Consider the following 13,381-nt stretch of genomic DNA (forward strand, 5'->3'; position numbering starts at 1 on the left):
TAAGATGTGATGTAAAAGATCCAGTCTGAATCTGGTCATTAAAAATCTGTCATTTTTATTATATATCTGCGCCAGGTAAGGTTCTAGACCTACGACAGATTTTGTTAATATGTGTGATCGCACTGACCCTTTCAGTATTTCACTGTCTTCCCGGGCACAGGCTAGGCGTCTGAAATATTCTGCTTTTATATCTACTTTTAGCTGGGGGGTCAGAGATGTGGGTTCCTCGAAACAGTTTACAAAGCCCAACCACTTCAACATGTCCTTCACATATTTTAGCCATGGTATCCTATATCCTTTGTCCCTATTAATACAGTCTTTGATTATTTCTCTACTTAGGCTAGCCTCGGGGTTGGTCCAAATTTTAATCCAACACATTATTGGTTTGATGCTTACTCTATCAGTAATGTAGGGGAGCCCTAGCTCCTCATGAACAATATAGGCCGGAATACTTTGAGGGACTTGCAGAATCCTTCTAAGAAACTTGTTTTCCTCCAATTGTATCATGGAGGTGTTTCTGAATCCCCAAACCTCACTCCCATACATGATTTTGGAGCAACAGATTGAGTTATATAAATTCAATATTTCATTCAGTGACCAACGGCCTAATCTCGTAGCTCGATTCATTATTGAGCCCATTGTGCTCGACTGTTGATTACATTTTTCTGAGATTAGTGTATTAAAGTTGAGGTGTTTGTCGAAAACTATCCCTAAATAGTTAAAGACCTCGACCTTCTCTAGTTTATGACCCCCATTTTTAAAAATAAAATTCCTCGTTGGTCTTTTTCCTGCTTCCATGATGTATGATTTTGTTAAATTGGGAGATAAGTCTAAGTTTGCCATAAACCCACAGAAGCCATCAATAAGAGACTGCAGTCCCCTCCCTGTGCGTGACAGGAGTACTGCGTCATCCGCATATAAAAGGACAGGTATGCTTCTATTGGCCACTCTAGGACAGTCTACCCCCAGTTCTCCCAATGCTTTATCCAGGCCATTTATATATAGCGTGAATAAAAAGGGCGCTAAGATGCAACCCTGTCTCACACCCCTAGTGCATGCGAAGTGGTCAGTAAGATTCCCCTCATTACTATATCTGACCTGGGCTGTTGTGTTCATATGTAATGTTTTTAAAATGAAAATCAAACCTAAATCAACCCCTAACAGCTCTAAATTCTCCCACAATTTTTCTCGGTTAACCCGGTCAAAGGCTGCTGTCAGGTCCATGAAGGCTAGAAAGACTGTCCCTTCGCCAGCCACGGTGTACTTTGCCACCAAGTTGTATAAATTGAGGCATTGATCCGAGGTGGAACGGCCCGTTCTAAATCCGTACTGGGTATCGGTAAGGATTTCATTTTCCTCTGCCCAGTCCATTAGGCGGTTTAGGATTACCTTCCCTAAAACCTTTACTGACACGTCAATTAGTGAGATCGGGCGATAGCATTGAGGGTCACACTTGTTGCCCTTTTTAGGTCTCGTGAGCCAAAGGCTCGAAGAGACATTTTATATGTGGGATTTTCAAAGTGCTACCCACACTTTTGGCTGGCCTAAACCTTGAGTGCACGAGATCACATGCACGTGCACAGCTGCTCCTCTGCTAATTGCATTCCCCCCTCCCTTCTCACCCAGTCCTTTGATGGTCTGCTCGATTACTTTCACTTTCGCCGCTCTGACCCTTGCATTCCCCCCTCCCTTCTCACCCAGCCCTTTGATGCTCTGCTCGCATCTCCCTCCTCCCTGGGCGTGAAGGGAGACAGAGACATCCTCCTTAATTGCTGTTTCCCCTCTGAGCCATCGGGTCCTGTGGACACGTTATTGATCAGCTCCAAACTCCGATACATTGCTCTCAAGTGACCATCTGTCAGAGGAAACAAGCAGCAGGCACTTAAATGACCTCTATACATAATTATGCTTTATTATATGCCACATAATTTTACACCACTCAATGCAACACAATTCCACGCCATGCTACACAATTCTATGTCACATAATTCTACTCCACATCACATAATGCCACTCCACATCATGCCACATAATTTGACAGAACACCACATAATTCAACAAAGTGTAACATAATTCCACTCCTCCCTACATGACTCCACTCCACACAATGGCATTCCACATCACACAATTGCACTCCAAGTTACACATCTGCCCTTCATGCCACACAATTGCTCTCCATGCTGCACAATTCCATGTCTCACAATTCGACTCCACACCACAGAATCCCACGCAACCAAGTTCCACGCAACGTAATTCAACTCCACACCACATAATTTCATGCCATATATTACCCCTCCAAGTCACATAATTCCACTCCACCTATTTTCAATCCACTCCATACCACATCATTTCACCCCATGCCACATAATTCCACACCACTCAAGGCCTCGCAGTTCCATGCAACACAATTCCACATCTCATAATTCCACTCATGCCACAAATTTCCACTCACACAATTCCATGCCACATAATTCTACTCCATACCACATAATTCCACTTCAGTGCACAACATATAATTCCACATCATGCCACATACTATGCCACATAATTTCACTCCCTACAACATAATTCCACTCTGTGTCACATAATGCCTCTTCCCTTTCGTGCCATATAATTCAGATCAACATATTTCCACTCAACTCAATTCCTTGCCATGCGACACAATTGCACATCACATAAATCCATGCCACATAATTCTACTATATGCCACACACTTTCACTCCACACCACATAATTCCACACCACGTCACATAATTCCACTCCACATCACTTAATCTCACTCCACACTATTGCACTCCATGTCACACAGTGGCACTCCTCACAATTCCATGTCTCAAAATTTCACTCCATGGCACACAATTGCACGCCATACAATTTCACACCACACAATTCCATGCCAAAAAATTCTGCGCCACTTAAAGCCAATCCATGGCATGTAATGCCATGCCACACAATTCAAATCAACATAATTCGGCTCCATGCCACATAATTCCACGGCACGTAATTCCACTCAACACCACACAATTCATTACCATGTCACATAATTCCACTCCATGCTATATGATTTCCACTCCACTCAGTGACACTCCATGTCACCCAAATGCACTCCACATCACACAATTGCATTTCACGCCACACAATTCCATGTTGCACAATTCCACTCCAGTCAACACAATTACACTCCATCCAACACAATTCTGAACCACACAATTCAACTCCATGCCACCTAAATGCACTCCACCCTCATATTTCCAATCCAAGCCACATAATTCCACTCCATGTCGCATAATTCCAATCCTCTCAATGCCGCACAATACCATGCCAAACAATTCCATGCAACACAATTCTTCTCCACATAATTTCACGCCACCTAATTCTACTCTACACCACATAATTCCACTAGTCAACACCCCACAATTCCATGCCACACAATTCAACTCCATCCCACATAATTTCACTCCATGCAACATCACGACTCCACATCATGCTACATAATTCCACTCCATGAGACATAATTCCACTCCATACCACATAATTCCACATTGTACCACACTGTACCACCTAAATTTAATCTCCCCAAACCAACATAATTTCACACCACACAATTCCACACCAGACAATTCCAGGCCAGACCATTCCATGTCACATCTCATAATTCTACTCCACAGAGCATAATTCCACTCCTTGCCACCTAATTCTATGCCACACCACTTGATTTCACACCATGTCACATAATTCCACTTCACGGCACTGAATTCCTCTCCACACAATTGCACACCACGTCACATAATTGTAGTTCACGCCACACAGTAACATGTCTATCTCAGTGAATGCAAAATAATTCCACTCCACATAATTCCATGCCACATAAAGTGCTCTCCACTTCTCATAAATCCACACCACATAATTCTATTCCATGGCACACAATTGCATGCCACATAATTCCATACCACACCCCATAATTCCACACCACATCACATAATTCCACTCCACCCCCATACTTCCTCTCCGCAGAATTGCACTCCATGTCACACAATTGCATACCACGCCACACAATTCCATGTCTCACAATTTTCCTCAACACCCCACAATTCTAGGCCACACCACACAAATCCACACCAATTAATTCCATGCCATACCACATAATTACACTCCATGGAACGTAATTCCATGCCACATAATTCCACTCCACTATTAATGAATCCACTCAATAACATAATTCCACTTAGCGGCACATAATTCAAGTCCACCACATAATTTCATTCCATGCCACATATTTCCACTCCATTCCATGACACATACTTCCATTCCTCTCAACACAATTCCATGCCACACAATTCCATGCCGCACAATTCCATGCCGCACAATTCCACTCCACACAATTCCACACCACACCATATAATCCTACTCCACGCCATGCCAACTAATTCCACACCACATCCCTTAATTCCACACCATGCCACATAATTTAACTCCAGGTAACATAATTCATTTCCATACAATTGCAGTCTATGCCACACCACGCCAAAGAATTCCACATCTCACAATTCAGCTCCATGCCACACAGTTCCAAGCCACTCAACATACTTTCATGCCACATAATTTCACCCCACACATCATAATTTCACTCTGCATATTTCCACTCTACTTGACAACACGTAATTCTACTCCCCTCTACATTTGCAGAACAAACATTTGCAATGCAATAGGTCTCGCATTTACGCAAGTTTGAGCTACTCACATTACAAATAACAATGCCTTTTATTTTTGTTTTCTTTTTTATAACTTAAATAAAAGGCAGTGTCATTTACAATGCCAATAGCTTAAACTCGCGTGAATGCGAGACCTATTGCATTGCAAATGCTTGTTAAATAGGGGAACAATACTGGCAGTTGACCAAGATCTGGGCATTCCCATTTCAACTGCCGTATTAAAAACTCTCGTGAGTATGGGTGCCCACAGGTCAACCTGGGACAAAAATAAATCAGGGGGCTAAATCATATATGCCCAGGATCTTACTTAGTTCGCGACCTTCCATTGTATGCTCTAGGTGCCAATCCTTTATAGATGGGCAAGAGTCCCATTTCCCCCCTCCCCATTTCAGGTATGGGCATTGGTGACAGTTAAGGTCGCCCACCAAGATCACATTTGGGGGGCTGTTTCCCCTGGTGTGCAAATCTGCCAATCTGTCCTTAAGCTCATTCAACCTCTGCATTGATCGGCCCGCATTATAGAAATTTATCAAGACGAATTTTAAGCCCTTCTTACAGTAACTGATACCCTGGATATTATCCGAGCTCCAACCCAGAACCTCCCAAGTCCCTTGTAGGGAAAGAGACATACGTTATTAAACCCCCTTTGGCTCTTCCCATTATAGATTTTCAGGTGGGAACAAAAAACATTTTATACCCCTCTAAGTGCGGGGCACAGCTATCCGTCTCCCACGTTTCTTGTAGGCAGATAATGTGAAATTTTTTACTGAAATCCAACCATTCCTTGTTTTTTTTATTTGGCTGAGATCCCTGCGTTGTTCCACGATACCACCCTAAGTTCCTCAGCCTCATGATTTATCTCGCTCCTAACTGGGATAGCCTGTGGTTGAGGAGAAAGACCTACTAAACAACTCGTTACCAGTACAGTACTCTTAACTGGGGGGTCAAGCGAAACCTCATTTGGGTGGATATCAAATGAAAGAATATTTCCCATGGGACCCACAGTCTCCCTTAACATTGGACTGACTGGAGAGGGGGGGGGGGGGGGGGGGGGGGGGGAGTATCCCTAGTCGCACCTTGGACCAGTCAATCTAGTTCATCCATCACTGCCGCGTCAAACAATGGGATGAACCTGTTTGAAACTGGACCCAGTGTATTGGTCCTTGTGTTGGGAATTTCCCCTCTTCTGCGTGTCACTTGGCCTGTCTCTTGAGTAATCCCTATAAAAAAAGTTCAGGGGGAGCATTTTTATGGTCGTCCCTCTGTCAAAAGCCCCATTACTGGATGTGAGCAATTCTTTTACCAGCTCTGGGTGTCTGAAATTAACAATAACGCAGTCTCCTGCAAACTTTTTTTCAGAGGGTCCAACCCTCAATTAGTCATGATATGCCAGCCACCCAGCTTCCTCAAAAGACTGTATGGGTTTCACGAAGGCCAAACATTCTCGACTTACACTGGCCTAGCAGCAAACTTTTTGCACACAACTACTGAGGATTGAAAAGCCGAGGGTAGAGTGGAAGATCTGAGCAAACGTAACAAGATGATGGATGGAGTGCTGAAACTTCAAACACTTACCCCCAGACAAGAGATCTAGGTTAAATCCATTGTTGTTTTGCTCACCATGCCACCCCAGTTTGGAACCAGCCATATGCATATCAGTCTTGACCCTGCTCCCGACGAGAACAGTCCAGCACAAGCTGGCTGAGACCAAATGGGCTGGCAAGGTGAGCAAAAGAACAATTGATTTAACCCAGATCTCTTGACTGGGGTTGAGTGAAAAGGTTCAGCACTCCGTAGTATCTTGTTGTGTTGGCTATGTTCGCCCTAAGTATTCATGGGTATGCCCAGAAGTAGGTCCCTTACTCACTGTGCCACAAGCTAGCAAGGCTCATGAGGAGTGATACCATGAAAAAGGTCCCAGGATGCCGGTTTCTAGTCCAGGGAGGACCTTGCTGTGGTATCTGGTTTCCAGTGCTATGCATCTTTCCTGCTTCTCTGCCTTGCTGCTCAACCAGAGTGGATGTGCATTGGAATGCTGGTGCATGTGAGGTAATGGAATGTTAGGGATGCCTGGTGGATGAGTGTCAGTTGGATGTATGGGTTGAGCAGCAAGGGAGCTGCTCCTCGTGGGACTCACCTTATGATCTACATCTATCTTCAATACCTTCTATGAACTACATCAATACAACCATCTTCATCATTGATCTATGAAGTAAGCCACAGTAGAAATAACACTGAAGTCTGCTGAGGTTGAATAGTAGATTTATTGTCAGAGCGTAGATAAAGCATGCACCGCTCCAGCTGACCAGACACCAACTGACTCCTTCTGGAATCCAGCTATGATTCGAAGCAGGTACTTAGAACACAATAAGAATTCCAACAGGAGAATAGGAACGGACACAAAGGAAGGGCTAATACATGAGGGGAAGATCAGTGAATACATTGAGGATAGTACATATTTACAACAATCTACACCTCGGCTACTGGACTGATTTACCATTACCACATTTGGCGACAGTCCAGCCTGTCAGTTCAGGCTGGACTGTTCCCATGGGGAGCAGGGTCAAGACTGACTTGCACATGGCTGGGTCCAAACTGGGGTGGCATGGTGAGCAAAAGAAAAATAGATTTAAACCAGATCTCTTGACTGCGGGTGAATGTATGAAAAGTTACAGCACTCCGTCCCAAGATGCCAAGAGTGGACGACCTACCATGTATCACGACCAGACTCCAAATAACAAAAATGGAGTAGTTTCCCCATCTGCCCTTTTCCGAGGAGTAAACAAGAGAGTATCCGATTATATGTAGTCTTAGAAGTAGGCGAAATAATTATCTTCTTATCCTGCAGGGATTTTGAGGGACATCGTATAGTTACTGTAGCGCCACTGGCTTTTCAATGGGGACAACTGCAGTGCTGTCCGTCTGGTCCATTCTAAAAAGATCCTGCACTGAGACCAGAAAGAAGTGAAAGGTGGAGAGCGTGAGTTTAAGAACACACCGCTGCGCCTTACCCTCCCTCGTCTGCTGTATGTATTTACATGTATGCTTCTACCGCAACTCAGTGGGCCGATCAGATCCAAACATAATATGGGGGGTGGGGGAAAGAGTCCTACAAGCACCGACTCATGTAATAAAAGTCACCCAATGCAAGAACGTGTGCTGAACCTGAACAATTTTTTACAGAAAATGTGTGTTTTGGGTGGGGTGTCGCTTGAAAAGTCATTGGGTATGCTTCACTTGAACAGTCAACAGCGACCGCGACAGGACAGCAGTGGTATAGGGGGAAACGAGAATAATCACCTTATCTTTATAGAAAAGTAGAGATGCAAAGTAATTCACAACGATCGCAATAGGATGTTGACTTCAGTGCCACTAGCGGCTACACATATAGGGGCTGGACAGCTCCTCTGTACCTGGAGGCCCACAGCTCTTCAACTGTCAAAGATATAACGACGACCCTTCACAGCGGAAACGCAAACCCAGTTTCATCTTTCCGGTTACGTGCACTGCATCTAGCTTACGTTTTCAAGGACTACAGAAAGAAAGTAATTTCGACCAAAAAAGTTGAGCTGCATGGAGTCTTTGCCTTTTAATGCTTTAGCGAGAACTGAACAAACCCTCGGCTGCACAATTCCAAAAGAAACAACTGCAGAAAAACAGAAGACATGCGCCTCCTTCACGAAGGGACAGTGGGTGCCGCCGAGGCATCAAGGAGGGTCACGCCCCATACCTCCCCAAACTACCCTCGGAAGAACAGAGTTATGGCTGGACATTACCGCCACTCCTGCACACTGCCCAACAGCCGACATGGGCAAAGGAAAGATCCAGAAACTTACGCGTTTGGTGCCTCTCCTTCCCCCGCAGAAGTCAGCCGGTCGCAACCGGTGCCGCCTGCTCCACTGGTGGCCGCTAAAAGTTACAGCTGTTCGCCTAGCCAACCCAAGTCACTGCAGTGAGACTCCTGCACTCCTCTCCCGCCCTCTCGGGCGAGTCTTCTTCCCTCTTTTATTTTTGTTTTCAAACCGGGCCTCTGGCGCTACCTGTCCTCCGCCATTTGCCTTTCGATTCCGTCACGACAGGCTCGACACTAAACTCTTTACAGCCAATGACGGTGGCCCTTACTCAGCACGAGCCGGGGACGAAGCACGCAAGCGCTAACGGATCTCCCGCCTACGTAGACATAGTAGAAGGACCAAAACGAATTTATGAAGCGACAGCCATACGTGAAGGGTTACCTTTCCTGGAATTTATAAATGGTTGAGATGAAGTTGAATAGTACACAGGTTTCATAAGAAACGTAAAAAAATATAGTATAGGTATGTCGTACGTCTCTGCAAATCACCGGGGAGATGTGACCTAACAACCACAGCCTACTTCGGATCTGGAGAACCAGGTTCGAGTCATGTCGTGGGCTCAACATACTGTTACTCTGCGCAACTCGCTTCGAGCCTAAAAATAAACATAAACCTGGCCCTGTATAATTTAATTTGGTGGACATGTAAATTGCTCTAAAGCCCTTGCACCATGTTCGCACTATATAAAACAAAAAAAACCAAATATTTATCGATATCTAATTGTACTTGCTCCACTTTTAATATGCCATGCAGGCTAGTTGGATTGATGAAAAGCGCCGAAAAGGAATTAATGTATAAAACAATAATGTCTTGATATAACCCTGCCTGACGTACTTGTCCTTTGTCTGTTTTTAAGGTTTGGGACCGGTTCCCCTAATGCCGCGCTAAAAGCGTCAGATTTAAAACATCCTTTAAGGAACTATCAGAAGGTGGAGGAATGATTGAAGGCGAAACCGGAAGGTTCCCAGCTTTTGCCGGGAATAGTAGTTTGTACAGAAGTGTGGCTGGATAAAAAACAAAAAAAAGATATAGATTTTTTTTTCAGTAGGAACGTGTAGCGACTGTCCGCCATCTTGAGATGGACGTCGCATGAAAACACCTTGAATATTACGTTCATAAAAGTAAACCCATTGCCCCATTATTATTATTATTTTTTAAATTTATATTGTTCAATTAAAATTTATTTGTACGTGTACGCAAGTAAAAACGATTTTCATCAATAATACAAAATATAAACGAAACTATAGTTGTGTTAATTTTTATATTTTTACAAGTAAGCCGAATGTGTTGCATGCCTGCCAACATTTCGAAAGAGGAAGAAAGTGGGAAAAAGAGGGGGGATTTATTTTCCTCATCGTCTACATTAAAACAGAGTGAATTTTAACCGGGAGGGATTAAAAATTTGCGAACATACGTGACAAGAATTTTCAATTCTATTAAGGACACGGAGGCGAGGATTATGCTTCTCATTTCTTTACTAGAAATTCGCTCAGCAGCCAATCATATTACACTATAACAAAAAACTACAATACCCATGAACCAATGGGTATGACGAAATAACCATAGAGTATGTACATATAAATAGTCAGCAAGAGAATACCACATCCTCTTTCTTTGGAAATTAGCAACAGTTAGAAGAAGAAAACAATGCAACAACTGGAAAAAAGTCTTGGAATATAAAATCGTAGCTCGAACACTTCAACTGAAGACCAACAGGATGGAACAGCTGATTTGATGCGTGAAACAACAGCCCCAAACAGGAACCAGTAGACGTCCAAAATAGCCCAAGATAAAGAAAGAAGCGCAGCTCACTTCGGATCAGAACCTGAAAGAAGATACAAAGTCGTAATATACCAGTCCGAAAGGAAAAAGAAAAGCATAGAATACTTAGGGAGGAAAGAGAAAAATAAGGACTGTATCCAAATACATCATAACAGTATACCAGAATATAGAAATTGAAAATTATCATATGCAAAAAATACATAACAGAAAAAAATGGGTGGGATAATCCTCGCCTCCGTGTCCTTAATAGAATTGAAAATTCTTGTCACGTATGTTCGCAAATTTTTAATTCCATGTCAGGACCGGAGGCTCCGATTATGCTTGTTCAAAGCTGAGCCACCACAACAGAAGCAATATCCAGAATAGGTTTATAATAAAAAGTCTTAAACATAGAATCAGTTGACCAATCAGCTGCTTTCATAATATCTATTAAGGTCACACCCATAGAAAAAGCCTTGGAAGCCATAGCTCCACGAGTTGAATGTGCACCAAAAGTAGTAACATCAATACCAGCTTCACCCATGAGCCATCTGACCCATCTGGCTAAAGTAGCCGGGGTCACAGGGCGAAATGGTTTTTGCAACGCAATCAACAATTGACCATGTAAATCTTGTCGAAAAGGAGCAGTACTTACCTCATAATCCTTAATACATTGCACTACACAGAGTTTTGGATTATTGGGAAAACTTGGGTAAGTGATGGAGGCAGTATTAGACTTAGTACGCCTGGAAATGGAAAAAGTAACCCCTTCAGGAGAAAAAATACGACCTGCAAGATCTAGCGCGCGAACATCAGACACACGCTTGCAAGAGACTAGACACAACAGCATAGTTAACTTTGCTGAAAGTTGTTTGCGGGACAAAGAGTCGTTGGAAGGCCAAGCTTCCAAGAAACGTAAGACAATAGACACATCCCATAACGCAACATACTTAGGAGAAGGAGGTTTTACCAATCTGACACCTCTGAGTAATTTGGAAATCAAAGGATGTTCACCTGCAGGTTTACCAGAAATAGGAATATGCCCCGCAGATATAGCCGAACGGAAATTGTTGACAGTCCGATATGCAAGGCCTGAGGATGCCAGAGAAGCTAAGAAATTCACAATCAAAGCGACATCCGCAGAAGAGGGATCCACTTGCCGTTGAGTGCACCAATCACACCAACGTTTCCATGCTGCGGCATAACGTTTGTGTGTGTTGGGAGACCAAGCTTCGTTGATAAATCTGGAAGCGTCTCGCGAAAGGCCTGGGATCTGCCAGCGATCCCCGAAACCCGCCATGCCACCAGAAGGAGTTGACCCGACTCTATGAGAGGATGAGGATTGTTGAGTGGATCCAGTAACAGATTCCACAATTGGGGAAGAAGAACTGGACTGCACAAGACAACTGCAGGAGAACAGGGAACCAGGCTTGAGCCCTCCAGAGAGGGGTGATCAGAATCAACTCCGTCTGAAATAGTTTCATGCGTGCCAGAACCCTGGATATCATGACAAACGGGGGAAAGGCATAACAAAGAAGAGATGGCCAGGTCTGGAGAAATGCATCCGTGGCAAGAGCCTCCGGATCCGGACGCCAACTGAAGAACCGAGGAAGTTGAGTGTTGAGGCGAGAGGCAAAGAGATCGATCTGGCAGGGGCCCCACATTCGAGACAGAGATCTGAACACTCGAGGGTGAAGTCTCCAGTCGCTGAAATCGCGAAGATGTCGAGAATTCCAATCTGCTATCAAATTGCTGCGACCCGGCAGGTACTCCGCAATTACCGTGCTGTTTCTCTGGAGGCAAAAGTGCCAAAAGTCCTTGGCAATTTCTGCCAGAATCTTGGAACGTGTCCCCCCCAACTTGTTGACATATCGAACCGCTGAGACATTGTCCATGCGGAGGAGAATGCAACAATTCGTCATGCGTGGAGACAGACAACGGATCGCAAACGACCCCGCCAGAAGCTCCAGACAATTGATATGGAGGGATAGTTCCTCCGAGGACCACCGGCCGCCCGTGGACATTGGACCGCAACGTGCTCCCCATCCCCACCGACTGGCGTCGGATTCGATCACCACCTCCGGAGACACTCCGAACAGGGCTCTGCCATTCCAGGACTCCATGTGTTCCAACCACCACAACATCTCCCACCTCGCCTCCTCTGAAAGAGGAATCTGATCTGAGTATCGGAGGCCTTTCTGGAGATGCCGGATTTTGAGTCGCTGAAGTGCCCGATAATGGAGGGGACCCGGGAAGATGGCCTGAATTGAAGAAGCTAACAGACCGACAATCCGAGCTAGAGACCTCAATGACACAAGCTGTTTGTGTAAAATCAATTTCAACTCCCGTTTGATCATCCTGATCTTCTGAAGAGGCAGGAACAGTTGGCAAGAGAGGGAATTGATCAGAAAGCCCAGAAATTCTATCGACTGGGAAGGGCGGAACATAGATTTCTGAGGATTGACTAGAAATCCGAGTGACTGTAAAAGATCTATTGCCCAGTCCAAATGGAGTATTAACAGACGTGGACAGTGCGCCATGATAAGAATGTCGTCCAGATAAATTATCAGACGAACCCCCCGAGAGCGTAGAGACTCTACCACCGGCCTCAGAAGTTTTGTGAAGCACCAGGGTGCTGACGAGAGGCCGAACGGGAGAACCTGGAACTCGTACCAGACACCCTGCCATTGGAATTGGAGAAACCGGCGATGAGGACCGTAAATGGGAATTGACAAATACGCATCCTTTAGATCTAGACGAACCATCCAGTCCCCTTCCTGAAGAAGATCCCTCAAAAGATGGATGCCCTCCATCTTGAAGTGGCGATAGACAATCCAGCCGTTGAACTCTTTCAGGTTGAGAACCAACCGTGAACCGCCTCCTTTTTTCTGAACGAGAAAAATGTTGCTGGAAAAACCCTGCGGATGAGGGGAAGACCGGACAACCGCCCCTTTTGTCAGAAGGGAGTCTATTTCTGCGGAAATAATCGCCTGATCCTGAAGGGAAAAGACCAAGGGGAAAGGAGGGACAGGTTGACTTGGGCAACTGAAAAAT

The 13,381-nt window shown here is 44.7% G+C and overlaps 1 protein-coding gene across 4 annotated transcripts in view; it reads right to left on the reverse strand.

Moving 5' to 3' along the window:
• Window positions 1–8,841, reverse strand: part of WAPL (WAPL cohesin release factor) — a 1,161,107-nt gene extending 1,152,266 nt beyond the window's left edge. Inside the window, exon 1 of one of the 4 annotated variants that reach the window (XM_085607305.1) lies at window positions 8,549–8,841. The gene's annotated coding sequence lies outside the window, so the exon portion shown is untranslated. The remainder of the gene's footprint in view (window positions 1–8,548) is intronic. The other 3 variants (XM_085607324.1, XM_085607315.1, XM_085607332.1) reach the window with 3 other exon arrangements.
• Window positions 8,842–13,381: the final 4,540 nt, after the last annotated feature.

This window comes from Triturus cristatus, chromosome 1_2, assembly GCF_964204655.1.
Source record: "Triturus cristatus chromosome 1_2, aTriCri1.1, whole genome shotgun sequence".
Classification (NCBI taxonomy): domain Eukaryota; kingdom Metazoa; phylum Chordata; class Amphibia; order Caudata; family Salamandridae; genus Triturus; species Triturus cristatus.